Genomic DNA, 14650 nt, shown 5'->3' on the forward strand with positions numbered 1-14650 from the left:
AAGGCCTGATCCAGGCTAGGTAAATCCAACTCTTCCTTGAGAATTTGGAGTTAGTATTGAAAGAGATGTGGTCTCCAGAGAGGCCCTGAAATTTGTCAAACAGGGAGCCCTGGGCACCCATATTTTCCGCAGACTAGCCAGTCTATGAGAAAGAGAGGAATGAAGATGTGCGGAGAGAGGCAGAGTTGAGAGATGGTATCTCCCTGGGCTGCCAGTGCTTTCCACTTTCTAGTCCTGGTCCTTCCTGATGCCAAGTCAGGCTGTATCCCAGGCTTCCAGTTCTGGAGTGACCCTCTGTGTCCTTTGATAAATGCCCTGTTTCAACCTAAGCTAGCCAGAGTGGGTTTCTGCTTCTTTCAATAAAAACAATTTTTAATGAGAAATACAAACTCTACGCGGAAGCAAAAGGGGGAAGTAGGGAATTCAAGATCTGTAGGAAGAGCTTTCAGGAAATGAAATGAGTATCCACAAGAATAGGTCATTCATTCATTCATCCAAGCTAGTAGGTATTGAGCACCTCCCATGTTCCAGGAACTCTTCCTGAGCCTGGTGACACAGTGGTGAATGTGATGGAAAGGCCTCCACTCTCGAGTGGCTTACCTTCAAGGGCAGTTATGGAGACTCTTGAAGATTGTGTGCATGTTTTGGCAATAGGGAGCCACCTTAGGTTTTTCAGCAAGAAAATGATTTGATTAGGCTTCCATCTTGGGAGAATGGTTCTGGCAGAGATATTTACAAGAAATGGAGGAAAAGACACCAGAGGTGGGAAAACTGGGAAGATTCTGATCAGAGGTGGAACAGCCCTAAGATACAGTGGTACATCTCATCAGATGCAGGGCATCACTAAAATCTATGGAGTAGATTTTTATGTGCCAGTGCTTATTATGTGCCAGGCACTGTACCAAGGATGTTACTTTTATTACCTCAGTTTAGCCTCATAACACCTGTGTGAGGTAGATATGATTACTCTCCATATTTCACATGAATTCTCCAGTTAAAGAAAAAGTCAAAATGGAAATAACAGTCCAATTAGAACTGAACAATGAGAACAGAGTGCTATACATGAAAACCCATGAGATGAGGACAAAGCAGTATTTAGAGGGAAATGTATAGCTTTAAAATGCATTCACTAGAAAATAAAAAAAGATTAGTAATAAACATTTTAACTCAAGAAACTTGGAAAGAAAAACAACATAATTTCAAAAAATAATAAAAGAAAGGAATGAATAAAGTCAATGTAAAAATTGATAAAATAGAGCCAAAAAAAGGGGATTTTATCGTTTTACAAGAGGAAGCTCATGTCCAAAGAGGTTGAAGGCTGACAGCAAGGCACAGGAGAATTTAGACTTGAACCTGGATCTCTTTAGATTCCAGAGCCTGAGTTCTTAACTACAGTAGGTTTGGGGTATAAGAGCTCTCAGTTGCTAACCATTCTTCTTTCTTATGAGTTTGACAGAAAATGCACTTTATTTGGCTTGAGATGGTTCCTTCAGTTAATTCTAGTACATGTGAAATGAATGCTAAGCTGGGACTCCTCAAGGGTGAAATTCACTCTGCTTAACCAGCCCAACCCAGGGAGGGAACCTGACTACAACTTGAAGGACTCCCAACCTTTCTGCACATAAAGGGTAATCCTGGACTGTCAGTTGCCTCCTGAACTGATAGGGTGACCATCTGGTTCTGATTGGTCTGGGACTTGCCCAGTTTTAGCACTGAAATATCTACGTCCTGGGAAATCCCTCAGTCCTGATTGGTCACCTTAGATTGTCCCCAGTGCTTGGGAATGCTGGAACATTCTGATGGTAGAGTCCTGAGATGCTGGGTCAGTGGTCTTCAAAGGTAGACTAAGAATGAACCACATCTACATTCCCGAAGCACCTATTACAAATGAGGATGTCTGGTTCCTCCTCAGACTAATGAAGGATTTACTGGGATGTGGCCCAAGAATTTGCATTTTCCACACGGGGTTTTATACACACTTAAGTTTGAAGAACCAAGTTTCTCAAATTATAGAATCCCAGACCTGAGATGGAGATCATGATAACAGCCACCGTGGCCAGGGGTGTGGGCAAAAAGAAGGGAGAAAGAGAAGCTGGGTTTTGGAGTTGAGCGGGCACCTGACTTCCCATTTGTCTCTGGATCATAAGCATTGGAGTAGGATGTTTGTCTAGTCCCCATTTTAATGGACTCAACATCTATTGAATTGTTCTTATTGCATACATATTATTGAGTTTCTTTACTCTTTATTTTGAAATAACTATAGTTTCACAGGAAGTTGCAAAGATGGCAAGTTTGCCTGTACCCTTCATCCAGTTTCCCCCATTGGTTACATCTTCTGTACCTATAGGACAATATCCAAGCCAGGCAATTGACAGTGGTACAATGTGTGCATGTAGCATTCGATACCACTTTTTTGCGTGTACAACCACCAGCACAATCCAGGTGCAGAACCGTTCCATCACCACAAAGGGCCCCCTCATACTCCTCCTTTTAGGGTACCGCTAAACACTCACCTACTGCTAATCTATCCTCCGTCTTTATATGGATTCTGCTAAGCTACCACTAACCTATTCTCCATCTTGATAATTTTGTCATTTTGAGAATGTTATATAAATGTTATACAGTGTGTGAGCTTTTGAGATTGGCTTTTTTTTGCCCAACATAATGTTCTCGAGATCCATCCACATTGTTGCATGTATCATCAGTTCATTCCTTTTCATTTCTGAGTAGTACTTCACACATTATTAATATATAATATTATAAATAATATATTATTTTATATTATTTAACTCACCCCCAAATCATTCTAAGCCAGAGGAGAAACTATAAATAGGATATTTTACCAAAAAGCTACCTGTGACTAACCCTCATACACTGTTGGTGGGAATGCAAACTGGTGCAGCCACTATGGAAAACAGTATGGAGATTTCTCAAAAAATTAAAAATAGAAATACCTTATGACCCAGCCATCCCACTACTGGGTATCTATCCAAAGAACTTGAAATCAGCAAATCCAAAAGTCCCATGCACCCCCATGTTCATTGCAGCTTTATTTACAGTAGCCAAGATGTGGAAGCAACCTAAATGCCCATCAACTGATGATTGGATAAAGAAGATGTGGTTTATATACACAATGGAATACTACTCAGCCATAAGAAAAGACAAAATCGTCCCATTCACAACAACATGGATGGACCTTGAAGGTATTATGTTAAGTGAAATAAGCCAGACAGAGAAAGACGAACTCTGTATGACTCCACTCATAGGTGGAAGTTAAACATAGAGACAAAGAGAACTGATTGGTGGTTACCAGGGGAAAGGGGGGGTGGGGGGAGGGCACAAAGGGTGAGGTGGTGCACCTACAACATGACTGACAATAATGTACAACTGAAATTTCACAAGGTTGTAAACTATCATAATCTCAAGAAAAAGTTAAAAAAAAAAAGCGCTACCTGTGACTATGTGCCAGGCAGGTCACACACTGACTCACTTGATCCTCAAAACAGCTCTGTGAGCTGGTGGCTATTATTTATCTCCCTTTTATAGATAAGGAAAGTGAGGCCCAGAGAAGTTAAGACACTTGTGTAAGGTCACAAAGCCAGGCAGCCTGGCCCAGAACCTAGGCTGTCAACCATGACACCCTAATTGCCTGCACTGGCTGTACACCTGTAACCTCACCCCGCCCCGTCTCTGGCACACACCCAGTGGGACCGGCTCTCCTGGGCATCGTTCATGCCACAGCTTTCCAAGCAGATGCAATTCAACACTTTCAAAGCCAGCAGTAGAAGTCCAATTCCTCAGGCTTAGTTTCCTGATTAAACAGTGTATCTGAGATAGAATACCAGACACTAAATAATGAAATTTTAGTTAAATTTTGAGATTCATAGAACCAAAGGTGAGTGGGAGCAATATGAAATCTATCAATCTTATGGGTGTTTTTATATAGAATTACAGCAGATTCAATTTTTTATAGTGTCTTTTTAAAAAATATTTTTACTATGGTAAAATATATATAACATAAAATTAGCCATTTTAACAATTTTTAAGTGTACGATTCAGTTACATTAAGTACATTCACAATATTGTGCAACCATCATCACTGCTATTTCCAAAATTTTTCATCACCCCAAACAGAAACTCTGTACCCATTAAGCAATAACTCTCCATTCCCACCCCTGGTAAACTCTATTCTACCACTTTCTGTTGCTATGATTTTGACTATTCTAGATGTTTCCTATAAGTGGAATCATACCATAGTTGTCATATCGTGTCTCATTTCTTTCACTTGGCTTAGTGTTTTTAAGGTTTATCCATGTTGTAGCATGTGTCAGAACTTTGCTTCTTTTTTAAGGCTGAATAATATTCCATTGTATTTATACACCACATTTTGTTTATCCATTCATCTGTTGATGGACATCTAGGTTGTTTCCACCTTTTGGCTTTTGCAAACAGTGCTAAAATGAACACTGGTGTACAAGTTTCTGTTTAAGTTCCTGTTTTCAATTCTTTTGGGTTCCACCTAGGAGTAGAATTGCTGGATCATATGGGAATTCTACGTTTAACTTTTTGCGGAGCTGCCTAATTCAATTTTTGAACAGAACGTTTCCAAAAAGGAGGAGAAGAAGTAGACAAAGAAAAAGAAACCACACTTAGTCTCGCAGCCCAGCTCAGAATAGGTGTTTTGCACTGATTATGTTTTTTTCCCCTTCCTATCACACATTCCATCTGTAATTCTGCTGGTTAACATTCAGAAAGAGAGACTTAGAAAAATATAGATTGGGGTTTTCTTTTAAGGCAAGTCTTTTCTTCAGAAGTCCTGATAAAATAAAATTTCTCTAGAACTTGAAATAGTATTTTTAAACTAGCCTTGATATTCAAGCCAAAATAAGTCTCTTTTTCCGAGTAAATCTTTGTTTTAATGTTTGAGGATACACATGAATAATTGCACGCTAGATCAATATTTGGCAAGCTATATTGATACATCTCGTTCCTCAAAGATGTATTTCCTTGAACTTTCAAACTTACTGGCCAGATCACAATCAGTAAATCAGTTTTTCTCATGAGACCTCACTTTTTAAGTAGATAAGGTCCCGACTGTCTTAAATACACAAGATTTGATTTCACCGCTTATGTAACTTTTCTAAGACTGAAACTCAGCCACCAAGGCATAATCAATCGAGGATAAAATTGTTTAGGAAACTCAAAACGTTTCAGGAATCTTAAATATTCCTTTTACAGATAGGGTCAAATATGTTCTCAATCCATGGAACCAGATCATGTCGTCAGCACAATTCCCTGAAGAAGAGAAAGAAGCCCATCCTGCCTCTACGCTCTGCACTTTGGGGTCCGCCGTTCCCGCGGTTCTTGAAGTGAAAGCTCCTTGCCACCAGCTCTGAGAAGAAGCAATTTGTTAGTTTCCTCTAAACCCCTGAGTTGCCGCCGAGCTCTCCTCCCAGTCGAATCAGCCTGCTGCAAGAATGTGCTTGCGTGATACTTAATCCCTTACTGGGAGCCCAGATAGGGTTTCTTGCCAGAACTAGAAATTGCCTTTTACAAATTCCCCTTCCTAAGCAAGCTATGATAGCCCCCATGTGGGGCCAGTAACACCCTATCAGTGTATTTTTAAACAAGAGCAAAGGGCTCCACCTTGTATCATAAATTACGGTAACATCACTTCTAACCACAGAGGCGCAGTTCACAAGAGCAGAAACAATCTATTTCAGGATCTCAGGGGTAAGCAGAAACTTTCTAATAGAACAACCGTATAGTTGTCAGCCCAGTGGCATGCTGGTAAACTGGCTCTGGGGGATTGGGGGTGGGGGGCGGTGGGGGGGGCGGGGGGGTGGCGAGCCTTGATTGTGTTTGCAAATTTCTGTTGTGTAAATGCTCCCGCCATGCCTGATTTCAGACCTCCAACGTCACTGGAGGTAGAGTTGGGAAGACAGACACAGGTCAGCTCTCCAGAGCCAGGACACGGGGCTCCAGGACACCATACTCTCAAACTCTCCTTTCACTCTAGACATAAGAACCTAAATCTCTTGAAACAGCGATATCTCATTCTTACTTGGAGAAAGTTAAAAATGAAATTTTGCTACACCCATTATCTCTGTCTCCATCACAGAATCCCAGAGGCTGTGTTCATTCTTTCCGAGGAACAGAATTTACTTAGATTGTTCCAAAGTTCATATTAAACCACAACCACTGTTCTGGTTCAGAGGATAAGCATCCTGAGAAATCAAATAATTTTTTTGTATTTAAAGAAAAGCTTCTCATCAGCACATCCCTGCTGTGGAATGAATCCCATTTAAAAATAATCATCACATGTACTTTCGGACTTGGAGTTATTTTAACAAAATGTTCTCGTCATGCTGATGTCATTCTAATGACATGTTATTGGTGTTTTTGTTCTCAAAATGTGGATGTTTCCCAGGAAACTGACCAGTGGGAAGGAAGGTGGGTGGGGAAGTGAAAGTGTGTCAGAAACTGCAAGTTAAGGTTCTAGTTAACGCCTCTAGTTTAAGTACTAGGGTAATTAAATTTTTCTAGGGAAGAACAACTTTCTGATTTCTTAGAATGAAAAACCCCTTCTCTGGGATCCTCTGGGCTTCCTGAGCATCCTGGGCAAATCTCTGTATAACATTTATGTCATGTTTTTGACAGAATTGGTGCTGTTGATTTCTCTCCTTCTTTTATTAGATCAGCTTATCTCCATCGAATAGCCAGCTTCTTTCTCTCTGTAACACTCGCCAGGGCCCAAAAGAGCACCTGGCTTTGTCTGTGCAATGAGTGACATGAATTATTTTTGAAACTAAAACTGTACCATTGGGCTTTCCTGATTCTCATTGGCTCATCTTTTTCATGAGTTCATCCTACACAGTGAGCCCCTTTAAGCCCCCTACCATCATGGAATTATTTGTCAACCAACTCTACTGAAAGTTGTGTAAGAGGGGGCTTTTGCAAATGACAAGGTGCCGACGTGTGGGTTAAGGTGGTAGGTTCATCGTGTGGGCAGAGAGCGAGGAAGGGGGTGTTGAATCAGAGATTTGTTACCAGTGAGAAAGGCACTTAGTTCTGAGCATTGCTTTGTCCATCTGTAAACCGGGATCATATATAATGTTTAAGGATGTTGTAAAGATTAAATGAGATAATGTATGTAGAATGCTTAACAGGCTGACTGGTCCAGAGTAAGCTTCACTTAATAAACGTCGTTGCTGACCCTTCCCTCCTTTCTCCTCCCTCCTCCGCCTACCCTTTTTTTCCAGCTAATATATATATATATATTTTTTTTTTTTTTGAGGAAGATTAGCCCTGAGCTAACATCTGCTGCCAATTCTCCTCTCTCTGCTGAAGAAGATAGGCCCTGAGCTAACATCTGTGCCCATCTTCTATTTTTTTATTGATTTTTTAAAAATTTTTTTTTCCTTTTTCTCCCCAAAGCCCCCCAGTACATAGTTGTATATTCTTTGTTGTGGGTCCTTCTAGTTGTGGCATGTGGGACGCTGCCTCAGCGTGGTTTAATGAGCAGTGCCATGTCCGCACCCAGGACTGGAACCAACGAAACACTGGGCCGCCTGCAGTGGAGCACGCGAACTTAACCACTTGGCCACTGGGCCAGCCCCTCCATCTTCTATTTTATATGTGGGACGCCTGCCACAGCATGGCTTGATAAGCATAAGTCCGCCCCTGGGATTTGAACCAGCGAATCCCGGGCCGCTGAAGTGGAACACACAAACTTAACCGCTGCGCTACTGGGCTGGCCCCCCAGCTAATATTTCTAATTGTAGTACCATATACATAACGTAACATTTACGATTTTAGCCATTTTTAAGTGAATAGTTCAGTAGCATTAAGTATGTTCACCTTGTTGTGCAATCATCACCATCATCCATCTATCCCAAACTGAAACTCTGTCCCCATTAAACAGGAACTCTTCATTCTCCCCTCCCGCCAGCCCTTGGCAACCACCATTCTACTTTCTGTCTCTATGAATTTGACCATTCTAGGTACCTCATATAAGTGGAACCATACAATATTTGTGCTTTAATTTCCAGTTTATTTCACTTGGCATGTTTTCAAGGTCCATCCATGTTGTAGTGTGTGTTTGCATTCATTTTTTAAGGCTGAATAATATTCCATTGTGTGGATATACCTCATTTTGTTTATCCCTTCATCCGTTGATGGACATTTGGGTTGATAATACCTTTTGGCTATTGTGAATAATGCTGTTATGAACATGGGTGTACAAATATCTGTTCAAGCCACCTCCCCTTTCAAAAGTGTGTTTGAGAGTCCTGGGCTCCATTCTTACCCAAAACATGGATGATATAGGTTCTGGAACAACTTCAAACCTGCTTCCTCTTCCCCATCTAAAAGAGACCCTGCTGTTGCTCTCCAGCCCCCAGCTAAGCTTTATTTTTTTATCGTCGCCTTATATCTTAGATGTTGGTCTGTTTATAAACTGTCTCTCGGGACCACCACGTAAGTTCCAGGAGGGCAAGGACTCGCCTTGGCTGTATTTCAGCTCTTAGAACAGTGCCTGGCATACAGTAGGTGGTCAATAAAAATGTGCTGAATAGCCAAACGACAACTGACTGCCTTACCTCTGCCTGTCTACCACCCACAGCACCTGGCCCACGGCTCGGGGGCACCATCTAGTTTAAGAAACGTGTAGATAAGGCGGGGAGGAAAAGCAGCAGTCCCGCCCCAGAGTCGTCTGGACAAACACCAGTGCGGGTGCATCTGCGGCCAGAGCTGTGTGCCAGGCTTACGAGAGGCTGGACATCTCAAATGATCCAGGTGGCAAGTTGCTGACTCTTGGCCGTGCCCTTCCCCGGGCCTGGTGTGACACACCAAGATCCAGAGCCAGCTCTGACTCCCACTTGCAACACAGGTGAGCAAGGTTTCAGTGAGGACAGCGCCTGACACGAGACATTCTCATTTCAAAATAAACTGACCTCATCCACTTGCTCCAGACTGTTTCATGCAAAGCCATTGCCTGGCGGTGTCCATCGGCTTCGCTGACTGCCGGCTTCTTTCCTGTTATACCCATCTGGATGACATCTCCTCGCTCTGTCTCTGCCTCTGTCTCTGTGTCTCTTTCTCTCCCGTTCCCCAGCTTTCACAAAGATCCTCAGTTGCTTCTGTCCAGACCAGCAGCAGCCGGCAGAGGGACAGCCCTGTGTCCTTCAGGCTTTTAGCAAAGCAGGAAGCCCCCGGAGCAGGCTGCAAGTGGGAAGCGGGCCCCAGGGTGCTTCACTCAGCCACTCGCTTAGTCTGAGGTCGAAGGGGCCAAACTGAATGCCCTTTGCCAACTCAGAACGTATTATTTGGCAGTGCCCCTACTAGTTTGTGCGGGTTGGAAATGAAGCATCCACCTGCTCCCCGCCAGCTCTGTAAACTCCGTCTAGTCCCTGAACCCGTGGGGCTTTGGGGTCCTCATTTCTAGAATAAAGCAGCTGGGTTAACAACAACAACAGACTAAGAAGAAAAAGGCGCGTTCTGAGCACGGACCTAACAGTGATGAGCTTGAGTTCCAGAGAACTCGCTCTGGAGAGGGGCGTTGCAGGGAAAACCCAGTGTCCCGGCTTTGCACCGATGTTCTCAGCTTGGATGTCGCAAGAGCTCCCAGATCCACCCAGAGGTACTGGGAACCGTGACCTCCAGGACCTTAGAGGTGAAGAAATAAGAGGGCAGCTCACCTTGAGGCAGTGGTTCTCAGTGGGAGATTCTGCCCCCAGGGACATGTGGCAGTGTCTGAAGACATTTTAGTTGTTCCCACTTGGGGGAGGGTCGCTAATGGCATCTAGTGGGTAGAGGCCACGGATGCTGCTAAACAGCCCATAATGCACAGGACGGCCCCCCAACAGAGAATCATTCCCTTTTGAACGTCAGTAGTGCTGAAGTTGAGACACTGCCTGGTGGAGGGCCTGGCATGTGCCAGCTGTAAATGCTCCTTTTCTCTCACAAGCCCATGCCTTCATTTCAGCTCAGGGACCAGATCCCAGGCCAGGCCTCCTGAGTGGGACTCTTCCCCAAACGGAGATCCCCTCCTTACCTGCAGTCCCTCCCGCTCCCTGAGGCGCTTGCTTGTTAACCCACATGAATCCATCAGGTTCAGCTGTGATATGCTTGATTTCATTCATTCACTCCACAAACATGTACTGAGCACCCTATTTGCACCCGGTCCTGTTGTGGGCGTTGAGGAGACAGTGGCGGACACGACAGGGGGACATGGCCCTTGGGTCCCAGACAACCCTCAAACAGAAGTTTAAAGCACAAGGGGAGGAGTCCCCGCAGCTGGCCCAGGGGCGTGAGTGAGCAAGGGCTGTTGGCGCAGAGGCACGTCACGTCCCGATTCTTCCTTCAGACCACGTCCCGTGGTCCCGCTGCTGCTTCTGGGACACCCCTGTGAATGACGGAGGCTGAGAGAGATGAAGAACTGGCCTCATTTACAAAGCAGACTCTTGTCAATCGACACTGAAGCGGGAGCCAGAAGCCCAAGTTTCAACACCGCTTCTCTGAAAACGCCTGTTGGATACACCTCTTCCCTCTCCTGGCCTTGGTTTTCACATGTATAAAATGATTTTGGGTGGCAGAAGGAAGGAGTAGGATATAGACATTAAGGACAAAGAATCTGGGTCCAGCCTGCTCTAGTTGAAACTCACTTTTGCCACTAAGTGGTTGTGACTTTGGGCAAGCCAGCCAACCTCTCTGAGCCTCAATTCTTTCACCTGTGAATGCGGATAATGTACGTTCCTGCCCCACAGGGTTGTTGGGAGGTTCCAATAGTGCTCCGCATGTGCTTTGTAAATAGTAGGCACTCAATAAAACGTAGCTATTATTGTCAGAAACCCTGCTTGGAGCATCACGAAAGTACTCAAATACAACCGAGGCAAGGATTTAGGGACGTCAATATAGAGGGCAGCGTCCACTTACTCTTTCATCTGCCCCTTCATTCTGCCCTTTCAGAGACATTAATTGATCTCTCCTCTGAGTGTCAAGCGCTGTTTTAGGTTCTGGGATGAAGGAGAGACAAAAGGAATGCTGCTCTCCTCCCAGCCCCCCATGATGGAGCTACCGTCCGGTGTGGAAGGGAGACGCTCGTCCAACAGAGAAACGAATAAGAGAATTTGCGAGTAACATGTGCTAAGAATGAATGAGACAAGGTGACTGGTGTGCTGTAGGGATTCTTATCCTGGGATCCACAGACGCCCCCGAATGGACTTAGGGGATCTGTGAACTTAAATGGAGCCAAAAGAACATCTGTAGTCTCACTAACTTCTTGCTTCTATTTTAAACGTATCATTTGAGTGTGTGTTTTTAGCATTTCAGTAACTGTATTTCAAAATACTTGGCTTCCTTTGTAATCTTATGTTTCTGTATTTAGAAACCTGATCCTGGGGCCGGCCCGTTGGCACAGTGGTTAAGTTCACAGGTTCTGCTTCAGCGGCCCAGGGTTCGCCGGTTTGGATCCCGGGTGTGGACCTACGCACTGCTTGTCACGCCATGCTGTGGCAGGCATCCTGCATATAACGTGGAGGAAGATGGGCACAGGTGTTAGCTCAGGGCCAGTCTTCCTCAGCAAAAAAGAAAAAAACAACAAAAAAAGGGGAGGATTGGCAGCAGATGTTAGCTCAGGGCTAATCTTCCTCAAAAAAAAAAAAAAAAAAGCAAAACAAAACGGAAACCTGATCCCAAGAAGAGGTCAATATCTCTCAAATGGCCCATGGCACCAAAAAGTGTTGAGAACCTGGGTATTTAGTGGGACCCTTGGGTGGGTGGATGACCAGTTTCGACAGGCAGCAGAAGGCTTCTCTGAGCTTCGTTGAAGTTGGGGTCTAAATGTGGAGAAGGACCCAGTGTGTGGAGGGCCTGGGGGAGACCCCAGGAGCAGGAGCCGCTGGCACGTGGTCCCGAGGGGCTCTGACAGGAGATGGGCTGGCTGCTGGCTGCAGTGGGGCCCAGGCATGGATCAGTGTCTCAGCTTCAAAATCAAAGCATTTCCTTTTCCTCTGACTTTTCCTGTTGGCTGAGGAATGGTAGAAAACAGCATCGTTTGACTGTCACCAATTGGAGGACACTAAGGAAGGCTGAAGACAAAATGCAGTGTGATATTTAGGATAGAACCCTGGAACAGAAAAAGGACATTAGTAGAAAAGCTAGTGAAATTAGAAAAAAGTCTGTAGTTTAGTGAATAGTATTGCATCAATGTCGAATTTCTTCATTTTTATAAATGAACTATAGTTCTGTAAATTGTTAATAAAAGGGGAAGTTGGGTGAAGGCCACATGGGAACTCTTTGTACTATCTGTTAAGCTCTTTTGTAAATCTCAAGTTATTTCAATATAAATATACCAAAGGGGGGAAAAAAGAGAAAACAGTACAGTTTAGACTATTTCCCATCCTCCATCAAGATGCAGCAATATTATGATAATCATACATTTTATTTGGGGGGTATTATTTAAACTTTTAAGTACCCTATTTATTTAAAAAAATAAATACTTGCCAAGATACCAAGTTTACAAGATGCAAAAGGTTGTTGAATCTCCTTCTAAGCCTTGTTTCAAGTGACTCAGTTCTCTTCCTTAGAGAAAATTGGAGTACATGTTTCTGGCATCTTTCCGGAATTATTCTGTGAATATACAAGCAATCTCTGTCGTGTGCTGAGTACGATTTGGCTTGTTTTTATTTCATAGTGTATTTTGGAGATTGCTTCATATCTGTGAAGTACTTCCTTGTTCTTTTTTTCTTGCTGCATAGTATTCTGTGTAATTAATTTCTGTAACTGGTCTCCCACGGCACAGCCTTTCAATCATTTCTGCTTCTTTGCTCCTCACAAACGGCGCTGCAGTAAATAGCCTTGTACACTATGTTGTGTGCATGGGAGTCCCTCTGAAGAATAAATTCCTAGGAGTTATGCATATATTTTAGAGAAAAGGAAAAGCAAACTTCAGCCAAATTTTCCCATTCAAGACTTGAGAGGCGATAAAACATATTCTCGAGCGCCAGCATTTTGTTTTGGAAATGCCGTGTTCAAGGAAAGGCTCTATTCTCCAGCACAACAGAGGCAAGAGGGCATGTTTCAAATAGCTTAATCTGGTGATAACAGCCTCCTGAAAGCGGAGAGACAGACAATAGTACCAACGGAGTTTACACACTTGAGAAATGACTTGAAAATAATTGGGGCTGGTAGCCATCTGCCTAGTTCTTTCTTTCCAGAGCCAACACGTTTATTCCGCCTGGGCACCGGGAGAACCCCTTGTTGGCATCAGCAGCAATCAGCACACCCGCCCATCACGCTGGGGCTGGAGCAGGAGGCTGTGCTTTTCCCTTAAAGCTCTCCCATTTGTCTCCAGGCTGAACTGGCCTTGGAAGAAAGATGCTTCTGTACCCTTTTCCTCTGACCGCCAATGGGAGAAGAGGGCTTGTTTTGCTTGTTAGCTTTTAAAAATATTCTTAAAACTCTTTTCAGTGACTTGTGAAATCCAATTTTTTATTTCACTTGGAAACAAATACTTTGTTTCATCAGCTCGCAAACTTTTTATATCAAGGGGGTAATTGTCTATGCTGTCTGCCACCAAAAGATATACTGACAATTAATATTGATAAGAAAATGATGATACCTACCATGTTTTGAGAATTTATTGTTTGACATGTATCATCAACTTTAATGCTACAAACATCTTATGAGACAAAACTATTATTATGTACATGTTCCAGAAAGAAAATTGAAGTCTGCAGGGGTTAAATTATGCCTAAGTTCCCCTAGCTAATAGAGAATCTGGATCTGTGTCCAGAACGAATTCTGTGGAACATACCATAGCAGTTACTCTCAACCAGGGGTGATTTTGCCTCCCAGGAGACATTTGGCAATGTCTGGAGACATTTTTGGTGAGCAAGATCGGCCCTGAGCTAACATCTGTTGCCAATCTTGCTTCTAACATCAACAGATGTTAGCTTGGTGGCAATCTTCCTTTTTTTTTTTCCCTCCCCAAAGCCCCAGTACATAGTTGTATATCCTAGTTGTAGGTCATTCTATTTCTTCTATGTGGGACGCTGCCACAGCATGGCTTGATGAGCAGTGTGTAGGTTTGCACCCAGGATCTGAACTGGTGAACCCAGGGCTGCTAAAGTGGAGTGTGAGAACTTAACCACTGGGCCACAGGGCTGGCCCCTGGAGACATTTTTCATTGTTACAATTGGGTGTGTGTGTGCTACGGTATCTAGTTGGTACGAGGCCAGGAATGCTGTTCAACATCCTATAATGCACAGGACAGCCCCCGAGAGCAAAGAATTTTCAGCCCCAAATGCAAAGTGCCCTGTTTGAGAAACCCTGTGATTTACGAACAGGCAGTTCTCCCCAAAGCGTTTCAGATGGAGGTTTTATCTTCTATTTTGCCGGGAGCCATAAATTCACATTAAATACAGGATGATCAACATTATGAAAGTTTAAATTCTATGAATTTAAAATAATGTTACTTAAAAATACTACAAATGTCTGACTGCAAAATTTGCTATGTTGTGAATTTGCTCTCAAATTACAAATTTGTCAAGAGACACAACTTTGGGACTGGCAGGTTGAGTGAACTATGAAGTGAATGTGGTATAGCCACACGACAACATCAGTAAGTTGACAAACAGAAATGATTTGA

The 14650-nt window shown here is 43.5% G+C and overlaps 1 long non-coding RNA gene across 2 annotated transcripts in view; it reads left to right on the top strand.

Moving 5' to 3' along the window:
* Positions 1–5603: 5603 nt before the first annotated feature.
* Positions 5604–14650, top strand: part of LOC102148050 (uncharacterized) — a 28907-nt gene continuing 19860 nt past the window's right edge. The window contains exon 1 of one of the 2 annotated variants that reach the window (XR_002802950.2): positions 5604–5733. This is a non-coding gene — a long non-coding RNA (uncharacterized lncRNA). The remainder of the gene's footprint in view (positions 5734–14650) is intronic. The other variant, XR_011430762.1, reaches the window with a different exon arrangement.

Source organism: Equus caballus, chromosome 22 (genome assembly GCF_041296265.1).
Source record: "Equus caballus isolate H_3958 breed thoroughbred chromosome 22, TB-T2T, whole genome shotgun sequence".
Taxonomy (NCBI): domain Eukaryota; kingdom Metazoa; phylum Chordata; class Mammalia; order Perissodactyla; family Equidae; genus Equus; species Equus caballus.